This window comes from Rhyacophila brunnea, unplaced genomic scaffold (assembly GCF_057557595.1).
Source record: "Rhyacophila brunnea isolate RB1 unplaced genomic scaffold, BYU_Rbru_1.0 scaffold_23, whole genome shotgun sequence".
NCBI classification, from domain to species: domain Eukaryota; kingdom Metazoa; phylum Arthropoda; class Insecta; order Trichoptera; family Rhyacophilidae; genus Rhyacophila; species Rhyacophila brunnea.
The window spans coordinates 2,055,971-2,080,135 of record NW_028232893.1 but is presented as its reverse complement, the minus strand read 5'-3'; the positions used below and the strand labels follow the sequence as shown (position 1 = coordinate 2,080,135).

Genomic DNA, 24,165 nt, shown 5'->3' with positions numbered 1-24,165 from the left:
TATTGCAAGTCCACGGTTTTAGATACGTTTAAAAATACACCTGGCAACTTTCAAAACTCGCGAGTGACCTGCAAAAATATTTGGATAAATTAATTAGGTAGGTAAGTAGGTACCTACCTATAATTCAAATATAATTCGCAAATCTGCATGTGCCATTGCTGGATGTGACGTCCAAGGCCAACGGAAGTAAACTAGACATCACAAACCCGACAAAAAATACAGTCCTGTTACACTTTTTATGTTGTGTATTAATACATTTTGTTTCAAACCGGTGAGCTGAATTTTTTAATGGAAATATATTTCCGTTATTACTAAGTTATGTACCTATTTCTATATATACTTTATGGTTTTTCTCGATTTGCCGCCTTTCGAGTAATTGCCGCCCCCAAGTGACGCTCAATCTGCCCACCCCCACGGGACGTCACTGATCTTAAGTTTGATTTATTAATGCTCACTGTAGAAAATGTTTTTCACAAATATAGGTAATTCCAAATAAAGAAGCCATTTGATGAGCATGTTTAACTATATTTGGATATACCTCAAGTGAGAGTCCTGTGTAGAATTCAATTAAATTATTATCACGATAGCTTTTGCTTCCACGTTCTCTTGCAAATCTATTAAATCAAACTGAATATTTACGGAAACAGCGTCCGGGTTACGTGAAAAGGGATCTTGAAAAATATTAAAATTCATTTGATGATTCAGAGGATATTTATTTAATTTAAAATTTAATTTTTAATATTCGATATGAAGAATAAAAAACAATACAGATTTAACATATATCTCGCGGGACACATCAAAAAAGTCACGCGGGCCCATTATGTCCCCTTTTATGAACCCCTGAACTAGTGCAATACATATGAATGTACCTACATACGACCAATTCCAACATACTACTGAACGGCGTGGCGTTATCCGTGTCCGGAAACATGTACGTATGCAGTTCACCGTATCACACGTCACCGTGAAATGTTGTATCGGAAATATCGCACCTCGCAACTAAACTGCCACAATCCAAAAAATGTCAAACAGAGAAAATCAGCTTTGAAGTTTTTACCTTTCGCATTTTTGTACTGTGTTTTTGAAATATATTGAATGAAGTTTTGACTTGAATTTGATGACTTAGAGATACAGTGTTGCCATCTTTTTCTATGCTGATTATAATACAAAGGCGTAAAAATTATAGTATTTCTAAAAAATATATAGTACACGAAAATTTTTCGTCTTGAATGCTTTAAAATTAAAGTATTTTGGTATATTTGGCGTAAAATTATACTATTTTTCATTTTTCGCGGAATTAAAATCATAGTATTGTACTATAATTATAGTACGGTTGGCATCACTGTAGAGATATGAAATTTTCGGTACATATACTATGGACAATATACAATGAAATGTAGTAATTAACTCAAAACACGTAAATTTGGACTTGTGGCGGTTTAGTTGCGACGGTGCGATATATGGTCGTATATTAAAGACCGTCCAACCTCTTTGGGTCGTATAGTACTGACATAAAATGCATCTCTGAATAAAACACGGTTCTTGTCGGTTTACACTTTACAGGAAATCAGCAGCAAAAAAAATTGAAAATAACCGATATACTTACTGGATTATTTGTTAGGTTAGGTTAGGTTATGTTTTCTTTCTCGAATTCATGAATTTTGCCAAAATCAGCTATGAAAATTGTATTTATGTTCATATTGAATTTATTAAAATTGGAGACCGTATAGTTTCTGATAAAAAGCTTTACGTACACTTTACATTAATCAAATTAAATACTTTAGAATATTACATGTAGGATGTATAAAAACCTCATATAACAGGAAGCCAGCGGCAAACAAATTTTGAAAATAGCCGATATACTGGATCATTTGTTAGGTTAGGTTAAGTTTTCGTTCTTGAATTCATGAATGTAGCCAAAATCGGCTATGAAAATTGAATTAATGTTCATATTGAATCCAATGAAATTGAGGACCGTATAGTATACGCTCATCTCTTTCCGATAGAAAGCTCACGGCGAACTGTGCTACGGTTGAATGTTTTACGTACAAGTTACATGTAACCGAATGTATATAGATGCCCAGTGCCGTAGAGAAATATTAAATTGATTAAATATTAGAATAATTAATATTTCTGAAGATCAATACAAATTCAATACAAATCTTGGACAAACGAGAAAAAATCTGTACTGGACAAACAAGAATACGAGCTAATAAATACGTGGTAAATTACTGTAACTCCACCTGAGGGTTTTTATAATAATATTTTTTCCCATTAATAAACTATTTTTTATAACAAGTATCTGTTCAGCTCATTACCATTATTTTATTTTAATATTTTGGAGTTAAGGCTATACTTCAGTTTTTTAACTTTCCATACAAAACAGAATTAACTAAAAATGAAAAGTATTAAAAGAATGCATTGGCATCGTGTTCTGATATATTCTAAAAGATTCGAATTTTAATGTCTATCTAGTCGGAAAGCTAGTTAAAAATCGATTTTGTACTGCACAAACAAGAATACGAGCTAATAAAAACGTTGTCATGTAAAATAATAAAATAATAAATGTATGTTGAGACCATTTCATAATATCAGGGTCGTAGCAATGTGTTTTGGCGCCTGGGATAATACCAAAAAAATGCGCCTCATACGTAATATAAAACTTGTACATATTCATACTTGTATAGTAGTTATGTAGATGAACATATAAATATTGTTCATCAGTGTTCGTTTAACATTATCAGATTTAAATAATATGGATCAAATAGCTTAGAGGTAGTTGAGATTTTACATCATTAGTGCATACTAAATTTTTGTCAGTCATACTTAGAGTTGGGTATTTCCCGAGAAAATCTCAATCTCTCAGGATTTCCCGAAATGATGAAATTTTGAATTTTCGAGATTCGGGATTTCTAGAAAAGAATTCTCGAGAATTCCCGAGATATCGGGAAATTTTAAAAAAACCTGTAAAAACCCTAAAACCAGTGTAAAAACAGACAAATTAAAAAAATATGTTTTTTTTAATTTATGTGAGAAGACAGATAAACTAGAAGTAGGAAAACAAAAATAATTCAAAACATTACTTATTAAAATGGAATTTCAAAAAACACAGTCTGACAATCGCGTACGCTTTTGAGACACAAAATTCCCTGATGTTGCAAAAATTGCGCTTATTTTGAGTCGACGTTGGCTTGATTGTGTTTTCTGTCCATTTTTTTCATATAGAAAATCGTTTTTTCAATTAATATTCGAAAAGATTCTCGCGATTCGGGATTTCCCGAAATGTTAAAAATTTCAATTCTCGAGATTCGGAATGGAAAATCTGGAATATTTCTCGAGAATTCCCGTCGGGAAATTACCGAAACCCAACTCTAGTCATACTTTTCAAACAAATCGTCTGTTGAAATTCACATTTGAAAATATTTCAAAGGGGAGTTCTTTAAAACAACCTATTTCAATTATTTATTATTTATACAAATATATATATACATCATATTTTAGTAGAACTATTGATGAAAAAAATAATGTATACATTTGTTTATATAAGTAATAAATAACTTAAGTTGGTTGTTTCAAAGAACACTTCTGTAAAATAGTTCTGCATTCAGCTGACGAAAAATGTATGACTGACAAAGTGTAGTGTGTACTATTTATGTCAGATCAATAGCCTACATCCACCCTTCGCCACTGTCAGGTGATATACGAATTTATTAATTATTAATATTATTATATAGATAATTCAATTGATTTTAAATAATGCTGTTTTATTAAATATTGGTAAGTACAAAAAAATGTTATTCATAAAAATATAGTTAGTGTTATTTACCTTGGTGTCTTCGAAGTTTCGATACTTAGAAATAAAATAAAATAATGGAATCACAGCACAAAGGAAAAATAATTATTTTTCGAGAAGCAGTTAAGAGAAGTGTCCACACGTTACAGTATCACTTTGACCACTGAACGAGGCTTTGGTTCCGTATTTACATTATGTACCCGCAGCGTGTTGGAGACCACTGCTTCTCAAATGTGGCTATTCGGTCGTGTTTCAAGATCATATTGTAATTATGGTAGATATGGCCTATTTCCGTATATGGACGCGAGTCATGGACTCTTAAATGTGAAAACACCTGAACTGGTTGACATTTTTGAGAAAAAAATCCGATCTGAATGTACCTACGAACTTGTTAACGATGACGAAGTGTCTTCTTATCTTTTGATTTATCATTGAAGTGCAGAACTAACCTAACCTAACCTAACCTTATATTTGTCATGCTAATTGAGAGGGCAATAGTTTCAACCAAATGGTTTCGATTATTGATACCTATTATATTATAATATTTCACTTGCCTGAGGATGAATTTAGAAGTGTACTTACTCTTACATAATAATATATTATATTATCTAATATAATTTTTTTATCATGCTGTTTATTGATATTTAATAATTACGTATTGTTTCACTTCTTTCATAGTGTTAATATATCGTCGCTGATTGGTTTCCCGAATAGACCAAATGTTTAGGAGACGAAAAACAAATTTCATAATCCTATATTTAAATACATGGAGATATTTAAATTGTTGTTTTTACAGCATATGAATGATGTTTTCATTACCATTACTAAGTAATTTATATAAAAGGATGGTTCTGGTTCATTTAGATACAAAAAAAACATTCTGCATTAAAAGGTCGATTTCGACAAAAACGGATATTCGGCAAACCAATCCTATAGCGACGATATATTGAACATATTATTATTATATACATAATGTACATAACCTGTATAACCGCTGGTTTGCTTTTCCAATTAAGCTACGGGCATCCTACTTAATTACGATAATTTTAACTAGTAGTTCTTACGTGAAATGTTCTAGTAGATAATATTATATGCATGAGATGTTTTCAAAATATGTATGTTCAATATAATATAGAATGTTACATTTTTAAATCTTGTGAATTATTCATTGAATAAAATGAATTGTTTATTAAATAAAGGTAGAAAAGAGAATAATACAAATTTTGAGACAAGAATTCGTGGGAAGGATATTATCTGTTTTTCGTATTACACGTATTAAAACTGTGAACTAGCAATCCACTCCAGTACAGCTAATCGCACTTCCGTTTTTTAAATGAGGGACGCCCCCAAATTTATGATTTCATTTTACACTCTCGTGGTGCACGGATCTATCAATTTACCCAATTTGAAACTTTTTATAATAAAATATGTCTAAATCGGTTAGGAGTGATGTTAGAATTATTATTAGTAAACTTTTGGTTTATTGCAAAGAAGAAAAAAAGTCGCATCTAAAAGGCGATACATTATTTAAACAAACCTCTAGCACGCGTTATCGCCATGACAGGTACGTCACTGAGAAGTCTTCTAAATGCGACTACAGCGACTTATCGCCGCCGATTTCTTGTTGTCGGACAGTATAAACGTAAGAGAGAAGTTTAAATATTTTTATTGCATATAGGTAGTGCAAAATACAGTAGATATTCTCTACAGCAGGGATAGTCAACCTTTTTATACCTACCGCCCAATTTTGTATCTCTGTTAGTAGTGAAATTTTCTAACCGCCCACCGGTTCCACAGTAATGGTGATTTATAAAGTAGGGAAGTAACTTTACTTTATAAAATTTATAAAGCAGAGTTATAGCAAGTTAAAGCATATAATAATACTTACCAATGTCAGACTTTCGCTAAGTTTTGCAGAGATTTTTTTATAAAGCAATTTACTGTAGTTAAATCTATCTTTTTATTTATACTTTGCATACGTAGAAACATGAAGAAATTTTATGTAACATAATGAAAATGTTTTTAAAACCCCTACCGCCACCATGAAAGCTGGAACGCCCACTAGTGGGCGGTAGGGACCAGGTTGACTACCCCTGCTCTACAGGTACGCTATCATAAGGACGTCACTAATCAGTAGTTGCACCGCACTTATCGTCGATCCTTGTGGAGGTGATTTAAAAGCAGGGATTTGAAAGTAAAGAAACAAAAAAATATATAAATACTTATTTAAAATAATATTGTCTTATAAAATAAATCATTTGACAACCTCTTGTACGTTTTCTCCCACTGCGAATACCTATAAATTTTATTAATTCATAAGAATCTCCGTATTCGGCGTAAGGCTATATTAGTTTTACATAATACCACATAACTTAAGTACCTACTTACGAGCTGAATTCTCTGACAGTTAATGACAATGTATTCGAGGAGAATAAATCACTAAAAGGTTATCCTTCGGTTTTTTAGTATTTATTCAAATTAATTGACATTTTCGAGAGCACTGATAAACTATTTGCTAAACATCATTCATTCTGGACTTGACACGAAGGACGTGCGTTGCTGTAATCCATGACAGATCCAGATGGTTGGAGGCAGTGGCGAATGGTGACTTTTGGAGAGGTAGGCTGTGGAAACAGAAGTTTACGACGGATACTGGGTGTGCGGTATGACTTATATGAAAAACGACGAAATAACCGAACGCACTAAGCAGCCTCTAATCACGCTAATAGTGAAGCGGCGACGTTGGACCTGGCTCGGCCATCTGCTGCGGATGCCAGAAGAGGTACCAACTCAACCTGGTTTGCCTGTTCTTCAAGCCGACTGGATTCCGGCATCCTGGAAGGCCGCTAAATACTATCTATAGAGTGTATACGGCGGAGCTACGGGATGCTGGTTTGACCTGGAATGAAGCAAGAAGACTGGCGAGCGACAGGGATTCTTGGAGGCGCCGCGTGGTGTCCATATGCTCCAATTAAGGGGCGGATATGGCCGAAGAAGAAGGCTGTGGAGATCAGAGAAAAATAGCACACTTGTCAGATATATTTACGGGAAATAACAAGATAAAACGATCAGTGACATCCCTAGACAAAATGCCGCCTCATTTTGTTATACAGTATTTTTCATTATTGTTTCATGATTAAAATATTTAAGAAATGAGTTGTATATACTTAATACATTACCGAAAAAATATATTATACCTACTACTCAATCTAATTTAAATGATAACTCTGCTTTAATAGAAATATTGGGAATCCACGGTTTCAGATACCTACCTACATTTAAACTTTCAAAACTCGTGAGTGACTGGCAAAAATATTTGGATATTTTTTTTAATTTGGCTAGTATGTACCTACCTATAATTCAAAAATATGCACGTATCATTGCTGGTTATCAAATACATCGCAACCACCAAGGACAACGAAAGTAAACTAGACATCTCAAAACCGACAAAAAATACAGTCCTGTTAAAACTTGTATGTTAATTAATACATTTTGTTTCCTACGACTTGTTATATATATATTATAGTTTCGTTTTTGTGGCGCTATATTTTTACAACGTTTTTATTAACTTGTATTCTTATTTGTCCGGTGGTTCTTTATCCGGTACAAATCTTGCAATCGATTTTTAAGTAACTTCCCGACTAGCTAGACATTTGAAACTTTTAGAATATGTCAGAACACGATGCCAATGCATTTTTTAATACTTTTAGCCATCTTTAAGTAGAATTGAATTCATTTTCAGTTAATTCTGTTTTGTATGAAAAGTTATTTCGACACCATTATTGGTTGCTAAGGGAGCAACTAAATTATTAATATATACGTGCGTTACTATGGAAATCAATATGACATGTCAAGTACAAATCTTTTTGATCGTTTATCGATCGAAAAAACACGATGCTCGACGGGATTTGAGCCCGTATAACCACTGGTATCGCGCCAACTGTGCATGAACCAATTATGCTACGAGCCTCCTATATAATTGCGACAATTTAAACGAGTATGTCATATATGAAATTCTTATCAAATTGCGTTATTATTATTGACTATCGGTTATCGACGTGGTGGCTACACTGATAGATACAGAAAGGATTTCTCGAGCGGCAACCACCCTTGTCGTAGCCCTGACCTTAATCCTTTGCGACCTATCACATCCACAAGTGGTTGTCGTATACAAACATAGACGCATCTCGCATATGCGTAATGATCCGCCACTGGCTTTGTATTTTTATTTTTTGGATGTGCCAGTAGATAAATAAAAAATCCACGCAATTTTATTGCCATGGGCATTATAAATATTTTCATATTATTATGCATACATAATACTAAATTAGAGTATTTTTATGTCGTTATATGAAAGGTAAACTGGGCTAATTTAGGTCACCAACGAATGTCGTTAGTACGGAGTATTCTTGAATATGGGTCCATTATCTGGAATCCGTATGAGGTCTCCTATAAGCTTGTTTTAGAGCATATCCACACGAAATATCTTCTTTTTTTGTGATTTTACCGAGGCTTTGAGTGCGACTCGCTGTCATATCGCCTCTTCTCTTCTAGAAGGGGATCCGTCGATCAGGTCCTCACTCCTATTCTGTTAAATAACTTTACAATTTTGCCTAGCTCTTCCGTCTTACCCACCGCCAGGACACCCTTCAATTCGGCGACATTCTCATAGATATCCGCAATTCGCAGCTGTACTCTGTGAAGTTCATATTTAGGACACTGTAGTGCTACATGTACAATGTCCTCTAAAACCGACATCTTTATTTAACTTATTCAATATTTTCCTATTGATAATTTCTCCGGCTATCATTCTTCAAGCCATACTCGCCTCTCACTCTCTTGAAGCTCGTATGTCACTTCTGCTCAAAGCATTTTCTCCTGCTCTCACGTGGTAATATAGTTTCCAATCCTGATATTCTGGAAAATTAGAATTTCTACGCAACTGAAAACTATTACCTCGTGACAGGCTTATCAGGCACCAATAGCAAGGGCTTTGCAGTTAATCAATGCCCTTCGCATAGCAACGCTATGTATTTGGTTTTAAAATTGTTTTTTCTAGAATTATTCTTGTTTAGATAATGTTCTTTCATTGGCATCTTGCAGAGAAAGCTCGCTTTCCGAATGGGAATAGCTGGAGCAACATTCAACACGATGCGGAGTGTCTGGGACTCATGATTTTACTAGGTCAAAACCAAATGCCGTCTATTCGACGCATTCTGACGGTGCTGCTTTACGGTAGTGAATCATGGCACCTTACGAAGGCTCAGAGCAACCGTATACTAAGCTTCGAAAAACAGATGTTTGCGGCGGATAATGGGTATGCGGTGGTGGTATGACTTTAGGAGTAACGAGGAGATAAGAGAACGCACCAAGCAGCCTCTCATCACGGTCACGTGTTAAGGATGCCAGAAGAGAATCTCAATCTTCTTGCCTATTCTTTAGGCCAACCTGATTCCGGCGTCCTGGATGACTGCAAAATACTATGTATAGAGTGTATACGCCGGAGCTATGGGATGCTGGTATGACTTGGAATGATGCAAGAAGACTGGCGAGCGACAAAGATTCTTTTAGGCGCCGCGTGGTGTCCATATGCTCCAACTAAAGAGCGGATATGGCCGAAGAAGAAGAAGATAATATTATGCGATGTTTGTTCCTATACAAGCAGACGTTTTGATCAGTTATACACACATATTCATTAGAAAAACCGAAGAAAAAACGCAATAAATACGATAGTTTTAAGGTAAAACCACCATGCAAGAATGCAAGAAAACTGGCTAGCGACATAGATTCTTGAAGGCGCTGAGTGGTGTCCATATGCTCCAAGGGTCGGACATGGCTGAAGAAGATTTATATGTATAACACTCGAGTGTTTTTTTTCTTGTTCTTTTCACATAACCTAGCTGCCAAGTCCCCATGTCCAGCGACGTCCCGTGTGGATAGGCATATTGAGCGTCGCTTGTGGTGGCAGTTACTCGAAGGGCGGAAGAAATAGCTGCTTACCTAAATTTAGTAATAACGGAAATATCTTAATTAATTGAGTTAGCATTTACTTGGTAGAATTCCATTATACAAGAAATGAAAATATAATTAATATTAAATTTTACCGGTTTTTAAAAAGGTTTTGTCGATAGCTATTTCGGTTGTAACACCATTATCAAGACTATTCAGATAGGCCGTTTGCTTTTGCTTAAATACTATACGTATAGATAGAAAGAAACAGAATACATTTTCTTATTCGTTCCAACAATATTATGAATTTGTACACTTATTATTAATTGTAATATTATTAATACTTTGAAAACCCTGAGTGGGGTTTTTAAAATGGATATCAAAATTAATCGAAATGGCTATCGACAAAACCTTTTTAAAAACCTGTAGAATTTAATATTAATTATATTTTCATTTCTTGTAACGGAAATATCCTTCTCACTGGTTTGAAACAAAATGTATTAATTAACATAAACGGTTTACCAGGACCGTTGTCAGGTTCGAGATGTTTAGTTTACTTCCGTTACCCTTCGACATACGTGGTGACCAGAAACGACACGTGCACGGATGATAAAAATACTGTACACTGGGGCGGCATTTTGACGCTGCCCAGTGGTGGCATTTTGTCGGGTCTAGGACGATTTGGCACCGGACAACTGGACGCCACGGAATTCGAAAATAAATAGACGTTAGGTACTTATATAGGTACTTTAACAAAAATATTCAATATTATTATTTATATTTCAACGATTATAATATGATTTAATAGTTGGTGAGAATGTAAATGTGTAGACGTAAACAATGATTTAATCGTGCATATGTTTAAGTTCCAACGAAAAAAGAGTTTTTTATTTTATATAAAGCCTTAAGCATGGTAATTCTCAATCCGCGATAAAGAATACCTTATGTTAAGAGTAAAATGAATTTAAACTACTAATTAGTAGATAGAAACTGATTAAAATACCTCGTCTACACGTGTCTATGACAGTGCGGCGTCCAATTGTCCGGAGGCCAGTCGTCCCATTCCCATTTTGTCTAGGGACATCACTGCCCATGTCTCCCCATACATATTATTTTTGGAGTGATCAATTTAACATAATGAAAAGTTCAAATTCTGGAAAAACAAACTTATAATATGTTAATTAAATGATTTCACGGTGTTTCTACCTACTCACGGAAATCGAAGATTCTACATAATATTAAGTTCATTCACTTGTATAATTTATAATGTAGTTTAACGTCTTACCATGTCAATGGTGATTTTCCACGATATAATATATGTATATTTATTTTATATACCTATATAGTGTCCTATTTTTTCAACAATTGGTGTATCTGTCAAATTAACATAAATTCTACTTTCACTACGTTATTAACATAAAATATTGATACCATACCAGCAGTGTCCAACACACAAGTTGGGATTCGGATCCGGATCCCTCACAGACAGTGGCGTTCCTAGATAAAATGCCGCCCGTAGGCAGCGCCAAAATGCGTCCAATGTCTAAGAAATGTGTTGTACTTGTATGGATACATTACTAACAAAATATCAGACTGTAATTATTCGCAAACCTGCACGTGTCGTTTCTAGTCACTAAGGACGTCGAAGGGCAACGGAAGTAGACTAGATATCGCAGACCCGACAAAACCAGTGAGTTAATTTTTTTTAATGGAAAGGTGTTTCCGTTATTGCGGCTATTTCTATATTATATTCCAAATGATTCTCCTCGATTTGCCGCCCTTCGAGTAACTGCCGCCCCCAAGCGACGCTCAATCTGCCTACCCCCACGGGATGTCCACAGAAACGGAAAAAATACAAATTATGTAGGTAGGTAAATGGAATACTGCTTTAAATAAACCATTTTATTTATTCAATGAATAATTCACAAGATTAGCAGATCCAAACAGAGGATGATCGACCATGGTGGCAATATGAAAATAAAAACAGAAAACGCTGGGCTGCATATAAACCAGTCAAAAACTAAGTATATGGTCAGCACACGCGATCAGGTACCGCTGCAGAATATAGACATAGGACAGCATGCATATGAAGGCGTGGACAAGTTCACGTATCTCGGATCCAGCCTAAATACCCAAAATAAGACAGCAGCGGAGATAAAAATCCGCCTTATCTCCGGGAATAAATGCTGGCATGCCTGCAAGCGACTGGTGGGGTCGAAAATTCTAGGCCGAAGAAGTAAACTTCTAATTTATAAAACAATTATAAGGCCAGTGGTCACTTATGGCCTTGAGACATGGTGCTTAACTCAAAACGAGGAAAACAAATTAGCTGTCTTCGAGCGCTAAATAAATCTTTGGACCCACGTTGGAAAATGGGAACTACAGAATAAAAATGAACCACGAGTGTGAAGAGCTGATTGAACAGCAAACAATCTTATTAAGATACTGTAAGTCCCAAAGACTACGATGGGCTGGACATGTGGAGAGAATGCCTGAAGTTAGAGCTCCAAGGATCATGGCAAAGTGGCTACCCCAACGGAAGAGACCCAGAGGCCGTCCAAGAAGGAGATGAGCTGACGCCGTAGAAGTGGACTGGCTTCATATAGGAAGATCCGGTAACTGGAGAAGTGTGGCGAGAGACCGTAGTGAGTGGAGAGCGGTTGTGGAGGAGGCCAAATCCCACCCCGGGATGTAGCGCCTTGGAAGAAGAATTCACAAGATTTTGAGAATGTGACATTCAATATATTGAACAATGGAATAACAGATTGTAACCTGAAAACACCTCAGATCATATTATTTGAAAAGAAAATACGAAACGCGGCGGGATTTGAACCCGTATAACTATTGGCATCGTATTTTTATTTGTCAGGACCTCATGACTAGGGAATCCAATCCCGAGCCAAAATTCTGATCCCGGGATTTCGGGATTACAATTTGACAATCCCGGGATTGGTATTTTTTTCATTATTGATATAAAAATTTTATATTTACAAATAACATTGATAACATCGGTCAAAAATAAATCTAGTATAATTTATACTATTTAAGATATTTTTTGTTAATATTGTATACGTTCAATCTTGGAAATAGATAAGTTTATGGAGTAAATAATATTGTAATATAAATAGTAATGTGAATTTAATATGAGATTGCTGTTTCTGATAGTAAAGATTTAATGAATGGGTCAGCGAGATTTAAAATAGTAAAGCAAATCATGGTGTACTCATGGCCTTTCCGCTTCATAAATGTAATTAGTCAGCCAAATATGAAACTGCCGTAAAACGTATGACATCATGATGGAATTACTCTGTTAATAGTGCGAAGCATTGTTTTTCCAATCTTTCTCATTTTTATTAATTTATGTGAAAAAATAAAATGAATCGGCATCTTACACATAGGTATAAATCAAACTTCATTCCAACTCAGTTTATTTATAATGTAGTTATTTGTTATTAAAAGTATTTTTTTTGTTATATTATTGTTTTTATTTTATTTTCCATAAAAATTGGTAAAAAACTCAATCCCGAAAGTTTCGGGATTATGTTTATCAATCCCGGGATTCATAGGTATCGAAAATAGCTCGGGATCCCGGGATTGGAATCCCTACTCATGACTGAGCATCATGATCCGGATGATTTGGCTGTCTGTAAATTGGTGCAATTTTAGCTTTGGTATGCAATGTTTGCTTTAATATTCTGTTTTAAACACAAGACAGCGCTGACGACCAAACGGATACTAACGATCCTAATAATTATGACCGTTAGATAACCACTTGTGAATGCGACAGATCGCACCATGAATTGACAGTTAGCACAATAAAAGAAATTAATCTTTAATTATATTGAAGAAAATTGCGCTGCATGCGACTTTTTTATTGTCCGTGAAACAAGCTCATGAGACAAATTGTTTTTTTCCTGAAATATTGTACCTTTATTATTCAGTTCATTTTCTGGTGACTGGTTCTTAGGACTTTTGCCGCCATTTAAATCCTGTCGCCCGGGTGTCTCGCAACCATTGATATACTACTAGATGAGGAGTGCCCATACAAATGTCATTTTAAAAATGTACCACAAAAGAAGATATTACGAATATCGTCTTATAATATTTCCTTGTAGGTATAATGCGTTAAGACCGTTAACATGGATTCCCGAATTTCACCCGTATTGCCCTGGCTGTAAAACTAAATGTGCGTTCTTGGAATAGTGACCCTAAGGGTGTCTGCAACCCAAAGCTTGCAAGCTACCAAAAATTCATGTCTGAGCGGACAGAGCAAGTCGTCATGCGCTGACTATTCGTTAGAGTAAGATGCAAGCTAGATCGGGGTTACTCATAATTATTGTCAGGTCATTTTCGAGACAAATATTAAGTGAGCTTATATCGAGTTAAGTCCGCTGATATTAAAACAGTAAGTTTTAACACTGGCCGAGTCGCTGAAAATCGGGCGTCATTTTAATAAGCATATGATTCATCCAGTAGTATATCAATGCTCGCAACCCTAACACCGTAGGTTGGCGCGCCCCTGAATGACAACGGTATACTGTGGTAGGTCACTTCCAGTTTTGATACTTGAAGTTGGACAGACCAGGGAAGACAGAATTAATGGGAACTGCAATACCTAACGGGTGTGGAGTAACAGGCAACCGATCTTGAGTGTGGAAGAATATGGGATAAGCTTAAACACGTGTCAATAATATGTCATTCTATGCTTGTCCTTCGTTCTGACAACTGCTTTCGGTTTATGCACTGACGCTCATTCAATATTAGTGCATTTGAAGTTTGCAACACACTATTGCAGGTATATAATGTCGTGTATGTATGCAGTTCGTCGTATCACACTTCACGGTGGAATGTTGTATCGGAAATATATGGTCGTATATTAAAGTATAGTAAATATATAAAATTAAATTTTGAAAATAGCCGATATACTAGGTTATTTGTTAGGTTAGGTTAGGTAAAATTGGAACATTGTTGTCTGCAGTGCTTCACGAACAACGCATATTTTTTTCATCTCGGTGCTATAGATAGAGTATACGATCATCTCATTCCGATGAGAAAGCTTACGGCGAACTGTGCTACGGTGAAATGTAATACGTACAATTTACATGTAACCCTATAATTTGTAGTTCATTTTCGTAGGACACTCACACATTCAAAACCCTGCTTCAAAATTTAGTGTGTTGGGGGGTATAGCCTATCTGAATTCTATTTATTAATCTGTTCTGCAGGACATACCTAATGTAGATAATAATTATTTTAATGGATAATCGCGATACTTACTTCACTTCAGTAGCGAAGGGTGGAGGTAGGCTGTTAAGGTTCGCCATAAAAAGTGCACATTAAACTTTATTAGTCATACGTATTTGTTTTTATTGAACTTAGACTAAAATTTACAGATGGTATCGGTTAGTTTTTAAAAATCAATTAAACCCTGCCTGAACCAAACCATAATACTTTTGGTATATTTTGGGCGATGCGATCAAATTGTGCACACTTTTTTATTCAAACTTATTTGTTTTCGTTGGATTAAGAATTCATAGTACACATATTGTTGGCTCATTTTTTTTAATTCATCAAGGCCTGCCTAAACTTAACTATAATAGATAAAACATATTATTCTATCTATAAAATGTTCAAAGTTATGTATAATTAAATTGCATAATTTTGGATATTTTATAGATAGAAGAGTATTGTTTGACTATTATCTATTATTGCTTAGATTAGCCAGGGTTTAATTGAATTTTTATGGTATGGAAGTATGGACGCTAAGCCAAGAGATGTCACGGAGACTTGAAGCTTTCGAGATGTGGCTATATAGACGTATTCTCAAAATTCCTTGCACTGACCGTATGACAAATGTTGAAGTTCTCAATCGAATGGGGAAGGGCCGAGGAGTTCTACGTAGTATCAAAACCAGGAAACTACAGTACCTCGGCCACATTGTGAGAGGACAAAAATACAGCATTCCCCAACTTGTCATCCAAGGAAAGATCAATGGGGAGCATAGCAGAGGACGGCGCCGCATTTCGTGACTTAAGAACCTTCGTGATTGGTACGAGTGCAGCTCCGTTGAACTGTTCCGGGTAGCAGACGACAAAGATAAGATCGCCTTGATGGTGGACGACCTCCGCCGGGGGATGGCACAATAAGAAGAAGAATTGAATTTTAAAAACTAACAAACACTATATTCACACCGTAGTCCTGCTTCAATGAAAATAAATAAGTTTGGCTGAAGTTTAGTGTGCACTATTTATGTCAGATCTTAATAACCTACCTCCGCCCTTCGCCACTGCTTAACTAATTGCATATGATAATATGGTTCAACTACAAATTGGACCATAGACACAGTCTTGGCACGATCTAATGATGACGCGATAGTTCTAAGTTGTAAATACCTAAGTGTTTTTTTAATCCACGTGGCCCATTCATTTGCCAGACATTTCGGCCTGACCGTTCTGTTGAAAATATTGACAGAAAGTAAAATGCAAAAATATTTTTCATACATCAACAAAATAATATGAGTACCTTGGTATCAAAGTAGGGCATAAGCCATTTACAAAATTTTACAGGAGACTCACAAACATGTGTGAAAAGTGACCGTTTTTCATATAACATACCAACTTTAAACTCAAAAATCTCTATGAAAACTACCGTTTTTGATACTTTTGGTGGATTTTTTGAAAAGAGCATCACTTGCACTACCATAATCAATTAAAACATGAATTTAGTGGGAGGTGGCGTTTGTCCCACTTTGATACCAAGGTACTCATATGTCGCAATGAATAATTAAATTGTAATTATAACAAAATCAAATTTGATTCATGGATGAAAATGGACATATTTTAATATAGTAGCTCGCCAGTCTTCTTGCATCGTTCCATGTCAAACCAGCATCCCGTAGCTCCGCCGTATACTCTCTATAGATAGTATTTAGCGGCCTTCCAGGACTCCGGAATCCGGTGGGCTTGAAGAACAGGCAAGTTAGGTTGAAATTCTCTTCTGGCATCCGCAGCACGTGGCCGAGCCCAGGTCCAACGTCCCCTCTTCACTTTCAGCGTGATGAGAGGCTGCTTGGTGCGTTCTCTTATCTCCTCGTTGCTCCTAAAGTCATACCACCGCACACCCAGTATTCGTCGCAAACATCTGTTTTCGAAGCTCAGTATACGGTTGCTCTGAGCCTTCGTAAGGTGCCATGATTCGCTACCGTAAAGCAGCACCGACAGAATGCAAGCGTTGAATAGGCGGCATTTGGTTTTCCTACACACTAAAAATCATTTTGAATTTGGGCCTCCATACTTGTCAGTGTCTCAACGTACCTAAAACCATGGCTGTTTGAGAGTAGGTTTCGTAGAAATGCTCTAATCCAGTGTTCCCCAACCTTTTTACACCTGCGGACTATTACTGAAATAAAAATGGTTTTTTACGTAATATTTTTAAAAATCTTATATTGTGACAGATGGACATAAATATAACTAACAAATATACATATAACAGTCTGATACAATTAAAATTTAACAAAAACAATGTGTTTTTTTTTCAACAAACTAATGCAAAACCTGCTGTTGCATCTTTGCTAATATATTGGATATTCTTGGCTGCAGTGCTGTCTCTGACAGACGAAGTGCTGCATTCACGTCCAGACTATTATTAATTTGTTTCGATTTTATTAACAACATGGACGAAAATACTTTTTCGCATAGTTTGTTGAAAATGACATTAATAAATTTATAGCTTTACAGCGTAAAGATAGATATTCATCTTCCACTGATATCCAAAATGGAAATAATTTAATGTTCCTCGGGCGGCCCGGTACCATTTGATCCACGGACCGGGGGTTAGGGATCACTGCTCTAATTCATAGAACGTCTTTTTTTTCAAGATTTTTGTTGCATTTTGTCAGTAAAGTTTATGATAATACAATGTGTACCAACAATTTCGAGAGCGCAAGTGTAAAAAAAACCTTTCCTAGGGACGTCGCTGGTATGTCATATTATGCAGACGAAAAAGATCCCAGCACCCGGTCTACTAACCTTGTAAAAACTTTGATGTGACTGATTTTTGTAGGAAACAAATAGTACTTATCTATATAATATTGTATATAGTATTATAAGAGTATTAAGATTCGCAACAATAAGTGGTCGAAAAACATATCTTTGGTAGATATATTAAATATTTCACCCTTATTTATTGTATGGTCCCACACCCTGAAGCGAGCCACGGCCACGATGTTTGGCGGCCCCCCTAACATATCGCTAAGGTTAAGGGCAATATAATGCTCTACACTAGTGTTTCTCAAATGGTATTCCGCGTAACTCTAGAATTCCGTGTAAAACAAAGGGTACCTAATCCGTGTATTTGTAAGCACTCAGCATCATATTACGAAGCACTGATCGCGACCCCTTTTGTGATAGCCAAGTAACATGCGACCCTTTGCCATATTGGATAAAAAATAGTTTTCTTTATTAATTAGGAAACACATTAAAAGTAATTATGAAACAAATTCCTACTCGCCTTTTTTTACTATTAAAGCAATTTTGTGTGTTCATCTCACTTAACTGGTCGACCTGCCACGCCGGGCCCCAAGGCTAGAACCCTCTTAGCCCCTCCCTGTGGGGGCCATGGTGTCACCTTTCATCAACAAACTTTATTAGTCTTTATATGACTTTGTGTGAATGAGATTTTATTTAAAAAATTGCAGTTATCTGCAGTGAAAAAAATATGCTGTCAAAATAGTTATAGTTTTTATTCACAGGTGCCACTGTTAAATTCGATTAGAAAAGAAATAATATACATATACCTACAAAACTACGATCAAAAATATTTTAATAAAAATAAAAGAATTAGTTTTGAAAAAAATGGATTCACTCAAAATGCAAAGGCTGTTATAAAAACAAGGTGCTTATTAATAGACAAAAAAAAATATTTCATGATGTCATCATTGAAAATTTACATCTAGGGAATTGGAAGAAGGAGGCAAATTTGGACAATTTAAATTTGTATAGCAAAATGTTATTATATAATTATTATCTAATATCTATAATATATTTTGACAGTCGTGATTTGTGTATCCATTATTTTTTGTTACTAAACTTGGCGTTTTCTGTAGTGGCTTTATTTTTTTATATTGACTAATATAAAAAACGTATAGGTATTCTGAAATTGATTTTTTTTAAATCTAATGATAGGTAATGGGCAACTTAGTGAAACATAATACCTAATTACTGAATTATTTAGAATAGTATATAATATGCAGAGTACAGCAGTCGAGCTTTAATATTGGGACAATACCTAGAAAAGATTTCATATAAATAAAAAAGATTTCAAGTTACAGTGGAACTACGATCTACTATTCACGCATAAATCGTTTTCTCGCACGGATCGTTCATGTTTGAAAGTCCCGCCCATACGAACAATGTTAAATAATCCTAATGTTTCCTGCATTTATCGTTTTTTTAGGGTCCCTTGAAAACTGTAAAATCGGGTTTCACTGTATACTCATTTATATTTTGATAAGAATCGATGTTTTTTAAAATAAATATAAAAAAGAGAAAACATAGAAAACTTAATAAACTAAATTTTAATAATAAGTATGACCATAAAATATGTAATAATAAGATGGGGTCCTTTATGCGTCAATTACATTGAGCTTCTTTGCGAGCTGTTTGTTGGCGAATTTAAAAGCGGGCGATTCAGCTAATGTGATTTGATGATTACACACAAAACTTTCCATTCGGTGAAAAGCCACAAGCCAGCGACTATTTTGACAGAACGTAGTTCGTTTTTTTACCGGGAGGTTTCTACTGCGCTCTACTGCGCAGACGCAGTAGGCCCACACGCCGGCGTGTAGCGTGTAAAGTTGACCGGCTTTCAACTTTTCTCGGTAGAGTGTTTACAACCTGCTTGTTAGCTTGTTCGATGATTACACTGGGCGACTTTACAGGCAGATTATAAATTCGCCAACAAACAGCTCGTAAAGAAGCTCAATGTAATTGAAGCTTTAATGAAAATAATTAAATGTTGAAATTAATAATTGAATACTTAATTAAAAATCAATGTTCATATTATTGAATCTAATAAAATTGGAGACCGTATAGTATACGATCATCTCTTTCCGATAGAAAGCTCACGGCGAACTTTGCTACGGTGAAATGTTTTGCGTACAATTTACATGTAACCAAACTACAGGGGTTTGCACCACTGTTTATTCACGTCATATCTACGCGGTTATTTTTGTTTACAGTAAGTTGCTTATGTTCTAATAAACAAACTCGTATTATATTAGTAGTTAACATTATTTTTGGTTTCATTGGCATCTGTCTCATACCTATTATGCAATTTACGACTAGCTAGATTTAGGTAGATGTCATGTTGGGTTTGCCCGCGTGTAGAAAATTGCGTCAACAGAACAACATTGTATGTCATTATTCATTTGCATTGTGTATCTATGCAGTGGCGCACCCAGGATTTAATATTGGGGGGGGGGCAAAGAGGAGAATGTAAATTAGTCCCATAGGATCTTTTTCTTCTTCACAGCCTAATTTCTCGTTTATCGTTTTATTTTGTCTATTGCACTCGGTGTACCTACACCATGGTCCCCACATCCTGAAACGGTCCCTCAGGCTACGATATTTACGATTTTGCGGCCCCCCTACCTACCGCTAAGATTAAAGGCAGTGTGAAACACTACATTAACGTTCTTCAAATTGTGTTTCAGTTCAAATTAAGGGTACTTATACAGTGAATTATTGGTGATTTTTAATACATCTACTTTAATAATGGAGCTGTCGAGTATCGACACATAATAATCAAAAAATATATTACACAATTATATAAGTAATAGAAAATGTTCATGGCCATGGGGTATAATAGTTTTTTTTTACTATTAAAGCTAATTTATGATGTGTGTTTATCTCACTTATCTGGTCAACCCGACACGCCGGGCCCCCCACAGCCCGGGCCCCCAGGCTAAAGCTCTGTCAGCCCTCCCCAGCCATGACCTACACCACTCCGGAATTCAGGTGGACACCGAGAATTTTTTGACAGTTCCATTAGGGATTGTGTTTCTAAAAAAACCTGACATTAGTGTTTCGAAAATTTTGTGTTAGAAATTAAAATCTAAGAAATTTTTCTAAAAAGGGTGCTGGAGAATTATTTCAAATCATTTTTTTGCCGTGTCTTTATTTGTCTAAGCCCAAAGGTATAGTTTATTGGCTTTCAATTTCAATGTTTAAAATCATTCTGATAATTTTCATTTTTGGGTGGTGCCAGGGCCCCTTGCCCCCCCCCCCCCCGGGTGCGCCACTGTATCTATGTATAGGTACCTACCATTTCTAGTAATTAAAAAAATGTCTAGAAAACAGTATTTTTTTAACAGTTTGTTTATTTCTATATTTCACGAAAACAATGATTGAAGAATAGTGTATCGACTCCTATATACTTAATATAAAGTTATACAACTAAAAATAAACGCAGGTCATCTTAGTAACATAATAATATTTACTTAGTCTTCTTTTTCGTCGGGACTTCATGGCTTGATTTAGCGGTCTGACATCCTTCTTCGCAGCTGGAGCAAATGGAGCTTAAACATCTGAAATTGGAACAAAAACGGGACATGTGGTTTACTGAAAAGTTAGCTACAATGTAAGTTCGTAAATTTTCCAACAGGGGTACATTCAGACCTAAAACGCCAATGATTTGAAAATCATAAAGCTTAAAAAATCTAATACCTATGGGAAAACCAAAATTGTAAATACCCACACCTAGTTTGAAAAGTTTTCGCAGGGAATTAGTGCATTATGAATAAAAAAACCGATGACATGCTAATTAAATAAAATAAATAGTATTTCTGTATCGGTAGGTATGTAAAAAACACACATTACTAGTTCTGTTTTAATCGAAATTATAATCTGATATATATTATATAAGTAGGTAGGTACTATAAATAAGATTAAAAATTAAAACACAAAATAAATATACCTAATTAAACTTTATATCTCAAAAGTAGCACAATCATAATATTACAATATTACAATCTTGTAAGGGTTAAATTGAAAAATTTTGATAAATAGCTATGTGATGGAAATTGAATTAGTTTTATCGGACTAGATTTCATCTTACGTATCATTAAACATTATCCAATATGGTAAGTATTATCAGTGGCGTCCCGTAGGGGTAGGTAGATTGAGCGTCGCTTAGGGGCGGCAGTTACTCGAAGGGCCGCAAATCGAGAATAATCATTAGGTATCTCCTATATAGAGAAGATGAAGAGATTTTGGAAAATACGTCAACTTTTTTATTTAAATACCACTTTGTTGATTATTAAAGGAATTCACTTCAATTTTTGGAGTCCGGGCACAATCTGATAAAACTCGACACAATCACAGATACTATCGTTTTTAAATCGCGTTTTACATCCGTCACCATACATTTTTGCGTCTTGCTGTCGATCTACCTCAAATTGATTATAATGTCGCTTAATACTTTCTGTTTAATCGAAATTTCATAAAATCTAAATTAATATTCCACAAAACTATTCAAATCTGTAAGCGGCACATTGGCGTACGAAGAAATTTAACAAAAAATAAATGGATATTTCTAATTATTACGAAAATATAATCCAAAACCACTTCACTGCCACTTATCTGTCAAACTGAAATAATAGATGATTGATTTTCAATTGTTTTATTTTGTGATATAAACAAACAAGTTCATTTGACGTGTCAGAATTCAAATTTAGAATTTGCAGAAATAATCGTAAAAATTTGACATTTGTATTAGCACCCACAAATAATCAATTTCAATCAAGACATTTATTGTAAGATGAAGATAATTTTAATACTTCTATCATAAAATTGAATAATTTCAGACTTAATAAATAAGAAACTACATTATATAGGTACATATTACGCTCTTCTCAATATTATAGTAAGTCGACGGTGATCTGACAATAGTACCTATCTATCTGCAGTTTGGGCGAATTTTAGGTTATTGGTGTATTTTGTACAAAATGGTGACGGATCGAATGGAAATATTATTGTTCAACGAATAAAATCCTAAAATGCTCAAATTTGACGTGGAAAATGGTGTCTATATGCATCGAAGTGTCTAGAAACTAAAAAGAAATATTATCTATCTGCTTGATTTAATTTATTATGACATTCCAATTTCCATACATCTTTAAATGACTGTTTTAGTACTAATATTAAATCATTTCACTTGAAAAATAAAAATAATACTGATACCGACAAAAACTGTTTTTTGAACCCCCTGAAAAATTGACTATAAATGTCAGATATATACTATTGTCAGATGAACGTCGAAATAATACATACTGCCATATTATAAAATAGATAGGTAGATATCGTGATTCAGTAATAATTGTATTATTTTTACATTTAGGTAGGTAATTTAATACAAGTAGGTAATTAAAAATTAATGATGTTTATATATTTTATAATAATAATTATTGTATATAAAATTACAGTAACCTTTCTTCTTCTTTTATATCATTAGTAACTATTAATGCCTACTCAATAAAAACAAAATTCCAATAATGCTTTTTATTATGCATGCTGTTTGCTATTTTATCATTCATCACTTATAAGTTAAATATAATATACGTATTATAGTGAAATATAGTCAATTATGACATTTTTGTTACACAATTAGGTACAATATGTAAGTAGATACCTGCTACTTTTTCCACTTTTATACATGATAAAAATAATACCTTTTTTATGTCCCCACCCAGATAATTGTTGATTGAATTTGTTAACCCAGGTAAAATGTTAAATAATAAATTTAGCATGTTGGAATTTATTCATTAGCATAATAAGTACTTTAAAGAATTTTAAAATAAAATACCATTTTTGTTCCTAAGCAAAGCATATGGACACACCGCTTCAGGGTGGTAATTACGAGTATCTTAAAAGACATTATGAGAAATAGTTTTTACATTTTTTCAATCTAATGGGATCTTCCCCCATTGAATAAATAAAACGTATTATATCGCAATAATCTAAATGTATGAAAAATAAGACTATCCTGCAGTGGCGATGGGTGGAGGTAGGGTGGATCCACCATAGATAGTACAGACGAAACTTTGTCAGCTATACGTATTTGTTTACATAGAACTGAGACTACAATTTACAGATGGTGTTGGTTAGTTTTTAAAATTCAAATTAACCCTGGGAAACCAAGCCATAATACGTATCTGTCCATAAAATATTTAAAATTATGCTATTAAATCATACATAATTTTGGATATTTAATAGATAGAATAATATTTTAACTACAATTGTTTGGTTCAGGCAGGATTTAATGAATTATAAAAAACTAATCAACAACTTGACGTGCAATGTATGTTCTTAGTTCAACGAAAACAAATAAGAATGAATGAAAAAGTACAATATATAAACATATTCTAT

General features: G+C 34.6%; 1 protein-coding gene across 1 annotated transcript in view; it reads right to left on the bottom strand.

Moving 5' to 3' along the window:
- Positions 1-3,958, bottom strand: part of aspr (asperous) — a 41,360-nt gene extending 37,402 nt beyond the window's left edge. Inside the window, exon 1 of the mRNA XM_085950229.1 lies at positions 3,827-3,958. The gene's annotated coding sequence lies outside the window, so the exon portion shown is untranslated. The remainder of the gene's footprint in view (positions 1-3,826) is intronic.
- Between the last annotated feature and the right edge of the window lie 20,207 nt (positions 3,959-24,165).